General features: G+C 38.8%; 1 long non-coding RNA gene across 1 annotated transcript; it reads left to right on the forward strand.

Annotated features, from left to right (window-relative positions):
- The first annotated feature begins 13,675 nt into the window (after positions 1–13,675).
- Positions 13,676–18,280, forward strand: LOC139139600 (uncharacterized). Its single transcript, XR_011553828.1, has 4 exons — positions 13,676–13,763; positions 15,361–15,547; positions 17,648–17,807; positions 18,165–18,280. It is a non-coding gene; the product is annotated as an uncharacterized lncRNA (long non-coding RNA).
- Positions 18,281–21,379: the final 3,099 nt, after the last annotated feature.

Here is a 21,379-nt window from a genome sequence, read left to right on the forward strand (position 1 = left end):
TGTCAGAGACTTAGCCTTGCCAGAAGAACCAATACTTGGTAAGAATGCACATCAAAAATGACGGACCAATGTGCAAAAGCTGCAATATAACTGAAACTAGATCTTCGTGATACCGGAAGTAAAATGGTATGTCTTGTCAAGAGTTAGTACACCAGGGTATGTCACCTGTCCACCTGATAAATAGAAAGAATGTCCATGGAAAATGCGGTGTGCAATTTATGATTGACACTATAATATCATATTAACAAAAATATGTGTATTTCCAGCAGTTCAATCAATCCTGGTTGAAATCTGCTAACGGTAAAGTCTGCTGACTGTAGGTGTTTTGCAACTTAAGAGGAAATAATGCAATGTCTTTGAAAATATTCAAAATCACTGTATGTAGCTTTGATGTCATACAATCCAAACTGAACCATCAGTAAGCCAGTTCTTGACCATTACCTTTGAAAATACACAAAGCTACTTACATAGCTTAAAACAGCACATTGTTGGAAACTTGCATTTGATTTCCTGTGTCGTCTGTTTCTATTTTTTATATCTATTGAAATACCTGTTCCATGTAAACATTTCTCAGTCTGTGTACATTACAAAGTCATGAAGACTGCACTAGTATGTCACAGTCTTAAATGTTTTTGCAAAACGAAAATAAAGCTATTGCTCTTGATTCACTCTCAACTGTTTTATTATAGATACAAACAAGTTTTAAATAGAAAGAGTCTACTTGTTTCATTTAAAGCCTGTGTAATAAACTCTCTCCAGCAAACGTTATGAGCCTATTGATTGTGGATACGAACTCCTTACTAGTATATTATAATTGTGTCTCCATGATTACTTCCTTTTCAGGGAGACATGATGCTGTGCTTTCTAATGGTGCTTGAGTGAAGGGTACAATTTGTATGCTTTTTGTCATAGTGCAGATGATTATTTTAGAGTTCTTACAGCAGCAAAAGTTTCATCTTGCCAAGTACGTGTTGACAGACACTCTTTGAACTTAGTATTTTAAAGGTCTCTTCAGACATACCTTTTCCATTTTCATTTACATCTTAGAAACGTTTATGTACAAACATTCAGAAAGCCTGCTTATTTACTACAAGATGGTGAACGGATGAGAGGTGAACTGACTACATATAGCCCATCAAGCCCTTTCCTGTGTCTATAATTGCCATATAAAAAAACATAACCAATACTTTGAAATATGATTACATGTGCAGTGCGTAATTTTTGTGCATTCAGCTGTTTTATGGGCACAATGGCCTAAAACATGCAGCGTGCACAATCTTACAGACAAAAAAACAACAGAGAGTAATAAGAAGCGGAAGTTTAGATTTATATATGGTGAACGAACATACATTGACTTTGTTGTCAGTAAAATTTTTGTCAAAATCAGATGATGGAGAACCCGGGTTTATAAACTCGTACCTTCCTGGAAAAATAAAAACCGAAACAGCTTCATAGTCTCACTTCAGTTTTTCTGTGTAGAATGCAACGCAGAAGTAATCTAGCCTGATTAGAAGTCTGCTAGACTTGTTTCTTTGCAATTACAAACAGTAGAGGGGAACCTTCCCTCTCAATTAAAAATGCAGAATGAACTTGTACAGGCTTCTCAAGTTAATGACACTGATTACTGCAAAAGAACAAGTTGACTCTACCAGTAATGTCAGTTCTAGTCACACAAAATGCAGACCTCAAATAAATAGCAATCAAGCATCATTCAATGTCTATAAAAATCATCACGTTTGAAGTCCTTGGACTGAGAATGTTGATGAAAGTAAAGTGTGTATGTGCTGTAGGCGATTTCGGTGCGAGTGATTGCGTTGAAGTGTTCCTACTTAAGTTGCGATCACGCTATTTGCAGCGGCCGTTGATTTCAGGAATATTTCTGATGGAGAGGTTACAGCCGAGTTGTTTCGAATGTTCTTCAAAATAAGCTATTTTAGATGCTACCTTTGTATACCTTTCTAGTCTTATTCGCCGTTTTTTATTGTTTTGATAACGGGCGATTCCCATTACAAGAAGATCCGGGAGGAATATTCTATATGGCCATTTCGCTGAACTTTTCAGTGTCAGAAATTTATCACATCGTTAATTCAACTCTAGTTTAGTACCAGACGTTTTGCCATAGGATCATCAGTATAATTTAACGTGTATATATTCCCAGAACATCAGTCTAAACTACACAAGAGAAAAGCCTGAGATATTTGTTCAGCTACTAACTCGAAATACTCGACGCTCGAATTTTTAGGCTTCTTGGGATGGACTTGAGGAAATGGAGATTTTGTTCTAAGTCGTTACGAGTATAGATCTAGGAGCAAAATACCGTAAAGACTATGAACATTTACATTTAATATGTCATTATTATCCATTTAAAGGGACAAAGTCTCTCTTTATGACCTTTTTGTTATATCAAGTATAAAGTCACTCAGTGTACGAAGTGTACAAAATAATGACAGTACATATGCCAAAGTGTCAAAAATTACCCCTTTGCTGAATGCAAAGAGATTATTTTGTTTGTGACCTCTAGACAAAATTGATTTTTCCTTTTCAAACCGGTTTCCTTATGACTAATAAATATTGTCACAATGTAAAGAAAAGCTGCTATCCATATCTATATGACAGGTACCGCAAATACAGATTTCATCGCAAACGTTTGCATGAGAAACAATTTTGTAACAGTGTATGTTCAGCCTTGCATGGAGACAGTTATGCGCGAAACTTGAATGTTTATTACAGACCGTAAAATGTTTCACTGCATGTTTAATCTTGTCTGCCTGTAAGCAGAGTTGAAGTTGTGCACAGTAGACCAGTATTCCATGAAGTCAAACAACACAGACTACTTTTCATACCATGCAAATTCAGGAAAACGGTAAAAAAAGGCGACTTTGTCCTTTAACAGAGCATTTTTATATAAGCTTCTTTTCTGTCACCAATATATTTAGATTTTGAAAAGTACCAAGACAACATTTCTAATCGGATGCAAAAAACGTGTGAGGTCAACTGAAGGCACAGGGGGCTCATGCTCCTTGTTTATTTGTGTCTGTGCTTGTTTGTGTGTATGTGTTTGAGTTTGTTTATTTGTTATTTTTAATAACATAACAGCGAAAAGCTGTTTTATTAATATTTGTCAATAAGAGCAGTTTATTTATTTGTTTGTTTTTTTGTTTGTTGATATGTATTTCCGATGGTAAGGGTAGGGTTAGGCTTAAGTTAGGGTTAGGGTTGGGTTAGACATTCACTCCCTCTATATATAAGAGTGAATGTGTCCAACCCTAACCCTCACCTAACATAAGCCTAACCCTAACCTAACCCTAACTTAAGCCTAACCCTAACCATCGGAAATACATATCAACAAACACACAAACAAATAAATAAACTGCTCTTTATTGACAAATATTAACAAAATAGCTTTTCGCTGTTATTTTATTAAAAATAACAAATAAACAAACACAAACACATACACACAAACAAAGACAGACACCAAATAAGCAAGGAGTACGAGCCCCCTGTGCTGTAGGCGCATAGTTAGTAGAACTTAGCTACAGAAATTGATTGAATAAAAGCCAAAAAGGGCAAATTTCACCTGTCATGTAAATATTCGGCCTCGCTCAAATTCATGAGAAGCAAATCATTTCCTAGAAGAATAGAATACAGACGTATGTAGCAACAGACATGATTCCATGTGCCCTAATTGACCCATCAAATCGACCTAACTGCTCTTGAAGTCTATGATTATTATAATTGACTGTTAGAGGGCGCTCTTTTCATGTACCATGTTAGGCAGCAAGCAATAATTGTATTTCCTCATGGTTTCAAGAGCTGCGTCGTCCGTCATTTTCATCAACAGTATAAAGAGTAACATCGATATCTATGAGGTCAAAAGTTGCCGCTTCATAGTCTTAGAAGACTCCACTGATGGCCTGTGGTTGAAATAATTAATATTGTCAGTTAATCAAAAAATTGGGATCTTCACAATTGACAACATACACCCATAAAGTGTACAGCTTCATTACTTTTATAATGTTGGATTCTTGTAATATGAAAAGGTAAAAAATGTTATAAATGGAGCATCATTTGAGCTATTAAAGTTATAGCCAACAAAAATATAAGTTGTTTCTCATACCTTGGCCTTTATCACACCTTCTTGGTCTTGATCTAGATCAGCAGGCCGCGTTATCCTATTCAATGATTCATTTGAAAAATGAAGTCACCCATATATTGACATTGTGCAAGACGCCGAGGAAAATAAAACACACAGGCACACCTGGGAGTTGTACAGTGGTCATGCCATGTGAAATTCCGAAAGATGCAAGTTTAAGATACACCGTCTTGCGAGTGCATATAATTTGCATCAAAACTATCGTTTCCGAACAAGTACCCTTATAACGGGGGCTAGAGGTGTTGCAAATCAATTTAAACAACTTCAATAACGCGCTTCAAGTTTACAGTTACTGTAGTTTCAGTAACATTATTCAAGGTTGTTCCACGACCCTGTTTGGCAAACGTAAATAAATCAAGGACGGTTATAAAGTTCTTAAACTTCATACCAAGATATGAATAAAAAAATTCATTAGACTGCGTTCAAATCAATTTCATCTGAAAACATCGGAACAAGTTTAAGGTCAGGGACACGTTTGAGTTGTTAACAACCGTCTGTTAATCGTGGCAATACAATGCGATGTTTGTCGGATTTATTTTTCTCTCTATTTTTCAGTTTCTTTATTTCTTCATTTCGCTATGTCGTCATTTCGCCATTTCGCCGGTTAACATTAGCCTACACTAAGTTGGTAAATTTTACCGTCTGGCGAAGAGTTTGCATACCAAACAACCACTATCAGCAATCTACTATATGCTTATTTTCTTTATACTTTCTGAGAGACTGCAAACATAGTTTGGCGGATCAGGCTTAGCTAACACACTGGTCTAGACACGAACACGTCTGACAAATGCCGGAGAGACCACATTGAATACTTCAACGTCACATAATATCTCAAGCTATGAATGAGGTTTCTGCATCAGTCAGCACTACTCACTATGTCGGTAGATTGCTGGTTGTCATGGTTACGTACTTTTTTCATTCCACCGAAGGCAATATTTCTGTGCCAAAAAGACGCGGTTGATTTGATGCATGATGATCCGTATCTCAAAACTTTTCTTGGAACTGTTCGCTATATTCCCGGGATCACAGCTACTTCAGAACAGTGACTCAGCCTGAGGACTGTTCACAACTCGTCGAATAATATGTATAACTTTCCTCCCCCAGAACCACCACCACCCAACTTTGTAGGGGGTTACAAACATGCATGAAAACATGTCCATATCCAGCAGACCTAGAAGCATAAAGGTGACGCGACCTAAGTATTACACCTTAGCACCTTCTCTTCAGAGAGCCTCGTCTGCTAGAAAGACCGTTGAGGGCGCATCACTATATGGTTGAAGATAGAGCTGTTCAGCGAACAAGGGGCTGTGCGAGTCTAATTGACCCACTGCAGATATTGCTGCTGTGGCACAATCCTGACCGTGTCAAGGAAACATTAAAGGTCTTCAATGCAATATCATCGGCAACCAACAAATCTATTCACGATAAAAAGTATTCGTAATCATTTTTGGTGAACGGACAGGCAGTTTTCGTTACATTGGAGGCGAGCACAAAAGGGTTTGGAGCAATTTATCGGAGGACAAGGGATAATATTTTTTTGCTCAACTTGCAACTTGGAAAATTAGGGGTTGGCGTGCATCATGAAGGGAGTAGCATCTTTTTGTAAATAAGGGACGGACCTTTAGCTCTTGGGAGGGGCTGGTAAAAACAAGATCTGCAACACTTAGAAATACTATCAGGTAGTCACTTAGCCATATATATGGCGGGGTTATGGTGTACAATCTTTATTTATTTATATGGATGTAACGAATGAAAAAGTCGTCTAAAGAGACTTCATCAAACTTAAAAAATTATAGATCTGACAGTTTACTTAGAAAAAAATACGCACACTATGACTCCGACTTAGAAAAAAAATTAAAACTTTACAATTGTAAAAAAAATTCACAATATGATTGTGACCACCCCTCCCAAGATCTAATGGTTCGTCCCTAATGAGACCCTATACGCTCCGCCGTTTGAGTAATTGAGCTTATAAGAGATGTCGACTGTCCGGTGACGTCACTGGTCGTTGTCCGTTCAACTTCGATCTCTGAAGCCGTTGGTAAAAAGAAATTCACATTTGGTTCACAAGCCCTAAATAAAGAGTGACCTTATTTTGATATGTACGATTGATGACGAAATTTGCATGGCGAATGCTTAGAGCTTCTCTTCTCGCTTCTTATCTCATTATTGGTCAAAGAACCTTCTTTTCTTTAACCGCATGCCTTCAGTAATATTTTCTGAAATTGGCATAAAATTTGCAAACGTAAAATTTGGAAAACGTTCTGGTCATTTTTCTTCAAAACTGTCATCTAAAACTATTTGTCCGATAGCGGTATATTTCCAGAAGTGACGTCATTCAGTTTTGTTCAGATGAATATACCTTTAGCATATGTAAGTTCATTAGGCCGATTCCCTCCTTTTTTGTCAAAAATGTGTTTCTCTGATGCCAATGTCCAATAGTTTTCAAATTTCATGTGTAACTTCTTATAGTGCCATAGATATGTTAAATAAAATAGGCCAAAGTAATTAAATTCTTTGTTTTGCGTCCCCACCCCCTTAGGTTTTTAAGGTTTTCATGCAAAACACACACTGTGTATTTGAATAGGAAATTTAAGGACATTACCGCTTTTCTTTTCTGACCTAAAATTTTTATACAAATTTTTATATGCTGCAATTAAATTACATTGTGCTCATTTTCTTGTGTGCGTTTTTCAGCTGCTCAGACGCGTACCTTTTCCCATTTTGAGTGGACGCAAAACAAAGAATTTAATTACTTTGGCTTAAACATAAAATATGCATACATAAAATTCCAGTCACCTCGCATTGAACGTTGGACACCTCTACTATACTGACGTTGGCGCCGCCTACCCGTGCGGGGACACTGGATTGTTGCTCACGCTTATGTTTAAATTTTGGCGAGGTGTCTTTCGAACTCGATTAAAAATCACACAAAAATGTATAACTTCATTTGCTTGAAAATGCTCATATCGTGTGATTTTCGGCCGAGTTCAAAAGACACACAGCCAAAACATTAGCGTGTGCAACATTCCAATTCTCCTGCATGGGTAGGCGGCGCCAACATCAGTATAAAGTAGAGGTTCCCAAGAGGTGACCGGAATATTGAACATGCTGCCATGTGTCTGTCGAACTCAGCCTAAAATCACACGAAACGAACGTTTTTGAAGCAGATAAAGCATCAGGTATGAATTTTTAGGATAAAAGGGAACGATCGATGTGAAATGATAAATGACCTTGCTAATTTTTACAGTAAAATCGAACGCGGAAGATGACATGGCATAGTCCTTTACAGCCATTTTGTTTTCTGAATTTGTTCTTCTTGGTTGTACGTCTATGAGGCGCGTAGGCGCAGAGCGGAATTTTAGAAAACGGGCGACTGTGGCTGAAACACTACCACAGCGAAATCGACGGCCGGGCTATGATAGCGCCCCGAATCGACTGATCTGCATCATGATCGAAATTTTGTTGGTTCTCATTTCTTGAAATCTATGATATCACATGTTTTCTTTCCATTCGATATGACACTCATCTATGTGGTTAAAAACATAATTAATTTTGCAACAAATTAATGTTTAATATAAATTACGGGGGCATGTATACTGTGTGGAAAAACAGAAAAACATCGGTTGTTAACAATGATATTGAATCGCACAGGCAAATAGATTGTGCCAACAAGTTGATTATCATACTTTTCGTCAATTTTATGGACAGAACAAAAAACTATTGTCTGAACAACCTAACAGAGTCGGAAAACACCGTCAAAAGTCGCTGTTTTTATAACTTGACGAAACAGAGTAAATGTACTGAAAGTCACACCAAATTGGTAAGAAAGTTTCAATCCGCAAAGCTGGATATAATGAGAATTTCATCGTCGTATATCTGCCGATGTTCATTAGGATGTTATACTGTGAACATATCTGTGAAGCAGTGACACCAATTTATTACACCTCACTCATTCAGCGTGCACTGCCACTGGTTAGACACGACTCACGTGACATGTAAAAGTATACACATATTGACTGGCCATGAGGGCAACAGCATACGTCTGTACCCCGAGGGACTGTGAGTCACCCCAGAAATAGACTGTTTCCCGAGGCCGTAGGCCGAGGGAAACAGTCTTTTTTTGGGGTGACTCACAGGCCCGAGGGGTTAAAGACGTATGCTGTTGCCCTCATGGCCAGTCAATATGTGTTTTGTAACACACCTCATCCGTAGTCATACATAAGAACGTACCATACACAAAAGTTGTCGCATGTAAGCTATATAATATGTTGGAGTGGTTCAGCAAGAAAAAGTTTTTGCCGACAGGGTCGCAATACTTCTGCAAAACGTTCAATGCACCTTTGATTATCGTCTTCGTTCGTTTCGAGTCCTTGTTTGAAACCAGAGCATGCAGTTCTTCTTCAGAAAGTAGGATAAACCGAGAAATTTCTCCTATCGTTTCGCTCGTCCGCAGACGGCATCTTTGTTTACATTCCAGTTCGCGCATGCGCCAATGTTTTTTGACGTCAGCGGGCATCATTTTTCGGAACTGATGCCTGGCAGGCAACAGTTCCGACAAATGATGCCTGATGACGTCGTTTACGTGGATCAGCACAAAAAGAACGCATCCCACGTGACTGTCAATTGGCGAATTAGAACACAGACTGCGGATGAGGTGTGTTACAAAACGTGATGATGCCCTCTGCGAATGTGATGATGCCCTCTGCGAACTTGATGATGCCCTCTGCATTTGATATTACATGGATGACGTCATTTTACTTACTGCGCACCCTTTCTGCGCAAAACAAATTGTCGTTCGCTTGTTGTACTTTGCAGTCGGCAACTTATGGCTGCGAAACGTCATGCAGAGCTGTCACCGGCACAGTTAGACGATATTTTGATGCAAGTAAACAGCAAACGAACGAAAATGGCAACAAGGAATGCAATTTCTGTGTTCAGCGACTATGCAAGCAACAATTTGGATACGCCACCGAGGAGATCGGCAAACTTTAGCGGCAACCCTAGACTCGGCACTGACAACATTTTACGCTGAGGTCCGGACTCAGAAGGCGAACTGTACTCGAAGAAGTCTTTGTGTTTTTGTTTCTCTGCATGTTTGCTTGTTCGGTGTAATAAAAATAATAACACATGAGAGCTAGGGCAATATCACGATTTTTTGCCTGCCCTCGGGCTGGTGGTCATGATCGAAATACTGATGATGCCCTCGCCTACATCATCAGTATTTCGATCATGACCACCATCCCTTGGGCAGGCAATAAATCGTATTGTAACACACCTCATCCGCAGTCTGTATTCTAATTCGCCAGTTGATAGTCACGTGGGATGCATTCTTTTTGTGCTGATCCACGTAAACGACGTCATCAGGCATCATTTGTTGGAACTGTTGCCTGCCAGGCATCAGTTCCGAAAAATGATGCCCGCTGACGTCAAAAACGACATTGACGCGTGCGCGGACCGTCGACCGGAATGTAAACAAAGATGTCGTCTGCGGCCGATCGAAACGATAGTCGAGATTTTTTTGGTTTATCCTACTTTCTGAAGAAGAATTGAATGCTTTGGTTTCCAACAAGGACTCGAAACGGACGAAAACTGAAAGGTGCATTGAACGTTTTGCAGAAGTATTGCGATCCTGTCGGGAAAAACGTTTTCTTACTGAACCACTCCAACATATTACATCATAGGCCTACATGAGACAAGTTTTGTGTATAGTACGTTCTTATGCATGGCTACGGATGAGATGTGTTACAAAACACATATTGACTGGCCATGAGGGCAACAGCATACGTCTTTAACCCCTCGGGCCTGTGAGTCACCCCCAAAAACAGACTGTTTCCCTCGGCCTACGGCCTCGGGAAACAGTCTGTTTTGGGGGTGACTCACAGTCCCTCGGGGTACAGACGTATGCTGTTGCCCTCATGGCCAGTCAATATGTGATAATATTGCCCTCGCTCTCATGTGTTATTATTTAAATATATTCTGTTCAAAATGGATGGTGCAGTTTTTGTCAAGTTGACATAGGAACACAGAACGTGCATTCCTAAATTTGAAAAACTTTGTGAAAGATAAACTTGTAACAACAGTGAGGGCCAGCGTCGTGCGACGGGATATTCTAAGTGCATTACATGTAAATGTTGACTGCCAGGTTAAGGTTGAGAGTTCTTAAGGTCGCGGCGTAAACAGTCGATCACGGCAGAGAAACTGTAGCATATTGCGAACACTTTCTGAACAGCTACAATCAAGTAACCAGCAAACGATTTTTGGCCTCACATCGGAGTAGGCTTCTAAAGGTTTTAATACTCGTGCACTGTCACACTCTGACACAATTCATACCGTTGACAAAACTCGGCAAGACCAGTCCTGATTTCAATTTTCATCCTTACATCAGATCTAGAGGCGATTGTTGGAGTGCAGCGGCCAACATTTACTTGCCATTGCGTCGCTGCTTTAAAGTAGCTCGAGCTTTTGCTAGCGCCAAAGAGTTGTGGCTGTTGTGGATTGGATTGGAAAAAACATCCGGGGGGGGGGGGGGATTATCGAGCTACCGTACATACTGCAGAAATTCATTGTGATACTTACGGTAAGGCGGACAGGTCAAATCCAAATTTAAAGGGCCAGTGATGCTAACTTTTACGATGTTTTCATTATTTTTGTTTTGTATATCAATTGCAACTTCTTATTCTACTCCCGAAAGAATGTTGAAACACCCACTATTTAGCTTGTCAACTTAGCGACTAGTGTGTAAAGTGTATTGTTACTGTCTACATGTGAATTCTAGTACGGAGCAGTAGTCACTTTTCAACAATAACAATGCAGTTTACACATGTACAGGCTGAGTTGACAAGCTGAACACTATGTTTATCAACATGCTTTGGGAAGTAGAACGAGGAGTTATGGTTGACATTCAAAACAAAAATGGTGAAAAATTATCAAAAGTTAGCATTACTGGACTCGCTCCCATTTTAAAAGACATATCCTTATTCGTGACGTGTCCTTATTCGTCACATTTTCACGAACCTAATTTAAGTGCAAGCATCACAAGAAGACATTTCTCACAGACCTGTGTCAACAGGCGCTCTAGTACTCACTAATAAACACAAAGCTGCATGGGCATCTGTGGCTTTGTCCCGGGGCCTTGTCTTCGCACTGTGCAATACAAGACTGATATTCAGCTGTACCCTTTGAAGATCGCTCGGTTCCCTTACATTTAAAATTCCGAAGCACGTCGCAGTGTACACTGAGTAAATTTCACGGTTATAATTCTACTTTCAGTCTAACACTGTTAAATTTACAGACGATTTTCCTTGGTTGTACCAGGCAGCAGCCAACGTCAGAACTCATAATTGAGGGAACATAATTATGTTCTACATGGCAGGCGTGACCTAGATCACACAATTGGAACACGACAAAGTCCGAGAAAACAACAATCGATGCAATTTTTAAACTACATGTAAAGGCCAGTCTCTCGCATCCTTCTGTAGATAGGGATATGTAGATATTGTTGACAGAATTTTGGTACCCGTGGTACCTCCGATATCTGTTAGGGACTGGACACAGTAGTACGCATACTGTTTGCAACAGACAGCTTTAGGCTATTCCCCAGTAAAACCCTGAGTAAAGGTAAAAAGAGTTGCGACACTGGTGGAGAATCCGGGTAGTCCTGGCAGACGAAAATGTACTGTTTATGATCTTGATAAAGAACTAACGCTGTTGTCAAATAACAATCGCCGTAACTATGAAGATATGAATTCAGCAATAATAGTTTGGTCAGCTTAAATGCCAGGCATTTTCGCACACTGTAACTGAAGTCGGTCGTAATAAAATCTGCAAATCCCAACGCACAGCATCGACCAATCACCTCAGGTCGCATTGCATTGCATCAAAAGTGCATCTTATTGAAAGTTCAATTTATTCAATCGGTCATATTTAAGAAGTTCGAAAGTTATACTTGGTTCTGGTTTTGTTTTTTTGTTTGTTTTTTTTTTTGGGGGGGTCTATTTGGTCAATAAGTAAAAGGCTTAGTGTTCAAGAATTACGTCAAATAAAATATTACATCACCTACATAATGACAGTCGCTTTTGTGTTATATTTAGACGTCATGTCCAAATGATCGCATTTTGCATCTCATTATGTGATGTCGTAATTACGACTTTCAAGTCTTCATTCCCAAATAATCGCATTTTGCATCTCATTATAAGGATAAGGATATTTATTTTCCAAATAGAACAGAAAAGAAACATAGGAAAAAAAATACAGACACATTAAGGATTAGTAAATTGGGTAGGGACAAGAAAAAAGTATCATACTAATCGAGTCCGGCCCCATACCATTCACTATCGCTGACTCTATCCTTTTGACATAGAGCGCCATGTTGAAATTTAAGGCCTATCCTCGCGATTTGAAATAAATTATATATCAATGTAAGTACATAAATTATAAACTTTCTAGTAGAATAAAATATACATGGGATGTATATGTAATGTATATACATACATTATGTCATGTCGTAATACGAATTTCAAGTATTCATGTCAAAATGATCGCATTTTTCAAGTATTCATGTCAAAATGATCGCATTTTACATCTCATTTTGTCATGCCGTAATTACTAAAGGCATGTCGTAATAAAAAATGGCACAGCTTAATTATGGCAGAAATTCAAAGCCATAATTAGCAACTTTGAGCAGTATAGATTGTGAAATAATATCATTTATTCTCGTATCTCATGTGTACTAACGTTTTCTATTCATGTTACTTTCTTTTCCTCTCGTCAACACAGACCCTCCTGGGCTGTGCGTCAACGTATCGGATCTTTGGAAGTCTAGAGCGTCAGAATCATGTCATGTTTACGATTTGACGTGTTAAAGCTGATGTCATCCCGAATGAAACCATGTTTAGAATCTTAAAACCACATGCCCATCTACGAAAAAGTAGCAAACTGGTTATTGGTATTGAATAGTTGCTAAAATCAACGAAGCTACACCAATTGCATTAGTGTATCGAAAGTCTGACAAGAACAACAGTAAAATCGATGTGGTCAACGATTTTTTAATTACATTTTATGAGGAAAGACTGTATCATGTCGTCGGCTAGGCGGTAATTGAGGAATCCACTCCGTCTGCAATAGTTGAAACATTGTCTAGCAGGAGGTCAGATTATGTCATCATCTAATCAACAGTTTATGCTGAACGATAGCAATCGGTACTCAATGACGTCATAGTGTGAACAGTGATGAAACAGTTCAATCGAGCTGTACACATGCGTAACCAATCAAAACGAATGAGGTAGAATATGAAAAAATACATGTGCCTTCGTAGTGTTTTAGGGTGTATTTGTGAACTGAATGTGGAGGATGGGTAGTTGCATAATTGTCTTCAAACAATGTCGAACTACGAAACACGGTCCAACAAAGATAATACGGCCAAAACATGATGTATAATCACACTTAATTCAAAATGTCTGCTTTATTTAATGTGAGGTAACCGGTGGTGAATATGGTGGATTGTAAAACTATGAAGTGTGTGAAAATGTTCGAGTCTTACCCGACAGATTTACAATACAACACCGATCATGAATTTCCGGCTTTACCATCAGAGGGCGCGATAGTTAAGGTATTGTTCAATAACTCATAAACAGCTAATATAATCACTTTGTGGAAATTTCCATCGATAAATATCATACATGAATACCACGAGACTACATTGATGCTTTCCGCAATACACATTGTATAATGTTGTTTAACTTTCTTGATGTGTAGCGATTTCAAGCATGTGCCATGTGTTGAACTTTCAAACTTTAAAGCACCACTAGCTGTATCTTTTAGCATTATTTTATGATTTTACTCTCAAGCTATAATACGTTTGTGAGAATGGACTAATTCAGGTGTGTGTATACATTTATTATCAACTACCCGCAGGGACTGCATATGCAATTTTGAACAATTCAGATTACGATTACAATGTAATTAAATGTTTGCCCAAATCGCAGCCCCATGCGGAGAGGTGAAACCTTGGATACTGGGCATATCTGCACTGAAATCGTCATAAACTGCACAGAGTAGTCCAAAGTTATGCATAGGGGTGAATGTTTTCAACTGTGACATTGTATGTTCTGTTTCCTTTGTAATATTACCAATTTTTAAAATGGCGGGAAATCAAAATGACCGTTTAAATTTACTTGTCAAATGTTTCACAAAGGAATGGTTTCCTAATGCAGTAAAAGCCCATATCTCTTCTGAGGGCAATAATCAGAGCAAACCAGGAGAGAATAGGAAGATATTTTGAGGTCAACAAATTTCAAGTTACAGCTAGCGGGGCTTTAAACCGGATGCTACCTGCAGTACACATTGTCCTTTAATTGAGTCAATAATGGACATCATGTGGGCTTTGAATGTCCGTCCAATTGTAAAACATCAGTGCAGTGCCTTAGCGATGACTTGCATTTTGAGTATTAAAGTAAGAGTCGAGTACGTGATTGTTTTTCGTCGTCGCCACACACCAATTCCGATTTCATAGTTATAAACTCTCGCGTGAAAATTCGAGAGACATGCAGACACTGCGTCAACTTGCATTATTCAATCATATCTGCGATCCGTTCAGGTCATGTCAGCTGGAATGTGTCACAGCGATGTGCATAAGTGGAAGAAACCACAGAAAAGCCCTTACATTCCAGGGAAATGCAGTTTTATTCATTTTTATACCAAATAGAGTTAATAGTTGTCCTATATCACATCACTATCGACAGTAGCTATACAACACTTTTCATTAACTCCTGATCTTCGCATAAAGGGTGAAAATAGAATTGAAAGAAGCAAGCAGACCGAGATTTCTTAAACCAAGTCAGCACCCCCATTTCTGTGCAATTATTTTCAGTTGAGTGTAACAAGAAATATAACTGTAAATAATGAAAAACATGGATGATATATAAAATAGGCGAAAGTTTTGCCATTGTGCTTTGAAAAATAGGCGAATGAATGTATACAACTTGATTCATGAGAACTATATATGTAGAAATGATGTCTAGATCTCTTCATACATGGCGAACAGAATTAACCGCCACGTTTAATTTGCTCTAATAGTGCATGGAACCCTTAGGAACGCGTAGAAATATGTGTGCTCTTGGTGTGAAAAGCTTTAAGCCTTGGAAGCAAGACATTTAGACAAGGCCAGTGGATGGACTATAACAAATATGTTGATTCTACTCATGCAGGTCATGAAATCGCAGGAAGCATCCATGCCATCGGGGACTCTGCCTTCAATCCAGATGGACTTGCCGTAGGGGATAAAGTAGCGGTCTATCCATTTCCTGGTTGTGGAAAATGTAAATTTTGTAACTTGTCGTGGTGTGATCATCCATCTTTAAAAAAGAAGTCGCTCGATTTTATTAACGATGGAGGGTAATGTGTTAAACTTTAAATCATAGTACCTTAGATAAAAATTGAAGATTTCTTAATCAAATTGTATTGCCACTTTTTAAACTTGCATCAAACAATCCTGGTCACAACCAGAAGTTCTTCTCTGCTACTAGACTGTCGACAGTCCGTTGTGCCTTTTCTTTACTATTATTGATGTAACCGCGAGCTGCTAGACCTCCTGTCTTACGGCACTTGCGGCTCGCAGCTTCGGCGCTACGCTTGCGATTCCTCCCCCCTCTCCCGACCGTCGTATGTGCGAGAGACTACACTAATAAGAGACAGAAGGCATAAGGGACTGTGTCGACAATCTACTCTGCTACGTGTACTTTGGTAATCATACTTCATTTACTCGGTCCAGATGCTGCAATGGTTTGTGCGCCCGAATTATCACATGACATTATTCATGTTGTCGCGTCGTCTGCTGGTAAATTCACCAACCTTGGCAAACTTGCGCAATATTGTGCCTATACTCTTCACTTGAATAATAGCATACGACATTTAGACCCTGTACATTGACGACAGTTTTAAGCCAAAAGGTAGTTTTAGAGGCAGAGAAGCATATTTTGTATTTCGCAAGAAATATGTACCATGTGGCCGCGCGAAGGGAGGGGGTCGTCGGAACTCTGCTCAAAGGTTGCCAGTGACTCCTTCGACCGATGTAGACACTGCATCTAGGGTACGTTGGCGATTGATGAAAGTTAAAATATGTTTGTTAACAATGAATATCGTAAAACCTTAAATGAGGCAGCTACGTTGAAGTAATGCCTTTAGATATCATGCATAAAATAAATTGTTTGTAAACAAGAAAGTCGCACACGCGCAGTTCGGACGACCTCCTCCCTTTAAATTTGGCTCACGGGAGAGACACACATCTATTCATAGGGTCATAAGGCGCTAGAGTGTAGAAAAATTAATACATTTATGATTGAGATTATGTTGTCAATAGGCCACACAGTTCAGTGGCTATTGGCCGTTCTGTCAATGATTCAGCATACCTGATAAATGCTGATGGTCGATCCATCATCACCGACGTCATGCAAGTGTAACGGGCTAACTTTGAATCTATGAAAAGCAGATACATAATGTTCTGAAGGGACTTGCACTGAAAATGGCCTGAATTCTCAACGACGCATCATTTCTCGATGGTCTACATGTCGCACGGCCGAGAGTCTAAAACAGGTCAGCTTGATGCCTGACCTATCTACTTGCCCCTGTGCAGTATAAATTTTGGAAATCAAGAAGCAGCAGTGAAGAAAACGTTTACTTAATTATTTGAAAGACTTTGCACTGCTTGCATCTTCTTCTTAATAGCTGTTTAGATAATCTGACGAGGCAGTACAGTGACTGCACGCATCACGGTACTGTGCAATGCTACTGCAGCAACTGTATTGACCATATTTCTGAAAGTCTGTGCTACAACTGGATGAATTTTGGCACAAATACTGATCATCATTCAGGATTCGAGTGTTGACGGGTACTTATGTAACTATACAATAACAGGGTCTGTACTACAACCGCGTGAATTTGGCATGAAAACTAATCATCATTCAGGATTCGATTGCAGTACGCTACTTTTTTAAGTATACAATAATGATAGAAACATATAATTTTATCAACATTATTCATAATCATAAATTTATTAATTTATATACAATAGCTATGACTGATAGCGCCTTATCACCCTATGATCTATTCGGCTTTTGTACATCCATGGTGTTGATAGCAATATGATTCATATATAGCAAGCAGGCTGTGATAAAACACTGACTTTCGGTAGTCGTGTGCTTAAGTGTTCTTGTTTCTGATACAGTCCAGCCAGAGTCTGCAATTGGCGACGAGAGAGAACTCCCCACCACTCAAAGTTTCGCCTATATTATATTCTTCACTTCACAGTTTGTAAAATAGAATTCAGCCCCTGAGAATTAATAATATAACTATTTATACTCTGCATATGCACATATCTTAGAGCTTATACTATAATGTGTGTGGGGGAGGGGGTTGTATACACCTATGTGTAAAAAACTAATTTAGTTTGTTTGATTTAAATATTGCACAAATTTTTATATTCCACACGTGCTGCAGATTTGCCCAGTACGTAGCAGTTTCCCTATTGGCTTTCCTGACAAGTTGCCGGACTCCATCGAGGTAGAAGCGGCTGGCGTGTTGGGATGTTGAGCTCTGACAATGTACAACGCTGTTCAGCACGCCATGACAAGAATCGACCCTGTACTCTCAGTGAGGGGTAAATGAAGTAAACGGTGTTTCTTCTTAAGTTTCGTAGTGTTGCCAAGTCACTCAGTAGCAAACTCCTCCCCTGTCGCTCATGAATTTTGTTGAAGAAATTTATTCCAACCTCAACCTAATAAAAACGAAAGAGGAAAACGTAGGCTTATATTTCTGTAGGAGAAAGTGCGTTAGAGTGTTAGGATCTGAATTCAGTTGAATTTGTAGGGTCTTATGCACTTTTAGCAAAAAAATTATACTTCCATGAGGAAATAATTTATCACAATTTTACATTTCATTTTTCGGTATTCATGCGAACACTGCCCCTTTGCCTGTAGTACAAGATCAAACATTTTTGTCTTCAACTCCTTTGCAGATAAATGTGGCATACTCGTTATCGGAGCAGGAGGACTTGGTTTGTATGCAATAAAACTGATCAAAGCGTTGGTGTTATCGAAATATGGTGAGCGGATAGCATTGGTGGGCTCAGATGCAATGGTACGCATCGTGTTTTTCTTCGACTGTCATAAATGTGTAGCTGGGTTGATACAGCATTATCGTGAGTCACATTGTATTGACAAACAATGTGCCGATAACAATTTTAAATGTTAAAGTAAACGTAGAGATGATGCGGTCCAAAGATTTAGTTTACACGATATGGTTACAACGGAAGTGAAATTTAATCGAGTGGACAGCCCGAGGTTCATGTAATGCGCTGGCTGTCTATGTCACAAATTTGAGACATTGAGTTTTGCCAGTCAAGCACATATTTGCTCAGATTCTGATTCAGTACTGATACTTTAAAAACTTGAAACATATTCTCATGTATTGTACCGCAATCGATTGTTTCAGGAAAGCAAATTGCATTTAGCCTCGGACTTTGGGTGCTCTAAGACGATCCATTTAGATATGGAACGCTCGGAGGATGAAAAATTGGAAAAAGTGAAATCTGCATATCACGAAGGTGGGTAACACATTATCATAGATTTCGTTGGTGCTAAGCAGACCTTCAACATGGCCTACAAATCAGCTTTGCCGGTAAGAGAAATGAAATGTCAACTCCCATACGAATAAACTATCAAAGTATAGAGACAGGGTTACATAGTCATAGTCGTCTCTGTCAGCCTTGTGTATAGTACTGGGCCATTGTCCTTGCATTATATGAAGAGCATGGAATACAGTTTAATTTTGATAATGAGCAATGTTGCAGCGGAATAACTCACGTATTGGACACTTTAAAATTGTTTTCTGACTACCCAGCAACAATTTTAAACTGATGAATTGAGGATAGATGTGCCAAGCCTTAAAAAGTATTTATCGAAAAACAGAAAAGACTGAAAAAGACTGAAGGGAGCAAATAACTGTCACCAATGATCTGAAGTGGCATATGATATTCACAGTGATAGTAGAGAACATTTTTATAACAATATGCAAAAACAAAATATTGTCCTCGCGCTTAAGGCACTTATGTTATCGGACGAAGGGGGAGGGCTTTGTGTGAATATCATATCCCCCTTCATGGCATCTGTTAAGGAGGTACACTACGATTCCAAAAAATGTTGGGACATTCTTGAAGTTGACTTTTCTGGAATAATCTTTATGTGTACATTGCAAAGATATAAAAAAAATATGGGGTACCCATGCAAAATTTGTGAAAAACACATGCCAAAATAAACAGAAAACCACTAAATCTCCCATTTTGCGAAATTTGCAACTTACCAGCAGAATCTGTATTTTATCGCAAGGGCCATCGTAGTGTGCATACCACATTTTTGCATCGCCAGGACAGCTGAATTAGGACAATCAACTAAAATTTGTGATGTCTTGTCTTAAAAATTAAATATTAGACCCTAAATTTATCATTTAACTGTAGAATTAGTCTTTTTTTAAAATATGAACTTCATATAAATGCACAAAATAATTTTCAAAATGTTAAAAAGTACAACAATATCTATCGAACAGACAGTGTTCTTTGATTTAGAAGCAAAAAAAGTTGGGGTTACTACGCAAATTTTCTTACTAAACAGCAAAAAGTGACGAAAAAAGGTGAATTTTGTTAGACCTGAGATTTGCCCTCTAGCTTACTGATATTATGTCAGCGCTACAATTGTTAATTATTCTCCACTGATCTTTCAAAATAAAAATAACTGTCGATTTTTTCAGTGCAAAAACATAATTTCGGTTCTTTTCATTCATAAAAACTTCTGAAAGAAATATTATAAGGCACTAGCATGATTTTTTGCCATTTTGTCCTGTTATTCACGCTCACCAGGTTAGTTAGTCTAAAAGGAACATGTACATCTTCTGCACAAAAGAGGGCGCTCTCCTATATAGAATTGTAGCGTACTACCTTAAAGTGATATGTCCTTTCAATTTGAAGCTTGTATATCTGCACTGTAGAGAAAGTCCCTCCTCGTGCCGATTCCATATTACCCTGTAGCATCAGTGATAGTTATAGGCCCCATCAGTATGGTACTAGTGCTTGTGTATATTGAATTGTACATAAAGGCCCCCTTCGTCCAATAACATGTCCCATAAGCGTAAGGGTAATATTTCATTTATGCAAGTTTTTATCAAAATCGGGACAATATTTCATTTCTGTGTAGTGTTATCCAAGTTTTATCTACATACAATGTGAATATCATAACCTCTCCGTATTCCCCCCTTCCCCTCCCCTTCCGCATTTGTTTTAGGGTCACCCCTGAATGACACGCAGATTGCATCTCGATACAGGGTGGTGTGATTATCTGTGTTGGATTGCATGGTGACACGGTGGAAATGGAACTACCAACACTCATCAGATGTGTCATTGGTATACAGGGAATTTACTTAGGCAGCCTGCAACAAATGAAAGAGGTAGTTGACCTTGTGGCTAGTGGTCGGGTAAGTGCAAGACAAGCGATGAGTGGCCGTCCTGTGGTCATACAGAGATCCATATCAGTGAACATAGTGTCACCAAATACAGGTATAGCTATAGGTGTCGTGTTACCACGAAATGCAATTTCAGTGGACAACAGTTAAAACACATTTACTGTTGCAAGATTATAAATATAGATGATGCATTTTGCTTTAACAGCTTCATCATGTTCGCCAAGCTCTTCGGTCAGCCCAAACAAGAACTTCATAAATATCAATGTGTTGGTATTTTGAAGGATTTTGCAAAACAAATATATCGGAAAGGAATATCGAGCCACAGCGAAGAATGATTATCGTGTCCTTTACAGACCCCTCCCTGATCATTGCACCTTTCTTCAGAGTATAGATGTTTCAAGCAACGTTGTGTATGTTAAAGAGAAGGTCATCGAAACTGCACTCAAAGGTCGTATGTAGCCCATACGATCAGTGCAAACACTGTAGCCAAGATACGTTGGTAATTGATGAATGTTAAAATGTTTGTCGTAATGTACATTGTAGAATTTAAGTGATGCAGCCATTTTAATGAGATGCATCTATAAATTGTGCATGAAATACACGTCGCACAGGCGCAGTTCCGACGACCCCCCTCCCTTTACATATACTTTTTGCTTTGTATTAGGGACAGTTGTTTGTTGAATATATTTGTTGTTTTTAAGGATTCTTTTGTTTCACAGG

Source organism: Ptychodera flava, chromosome 9, assembly GCF_041260155.1.
Source record: "Ptychodera flava strain L36383 chromosome 9, AS_Pfla_20210202, whole genome shotgun sequence".
Classification (NCBI taxonomy): domain Eukaryota; kingdom Metazoa; phylum Hemichordata; class Enteropneusta; family Ptychoderidae; genus Ptychodera; species Ptychodera flava.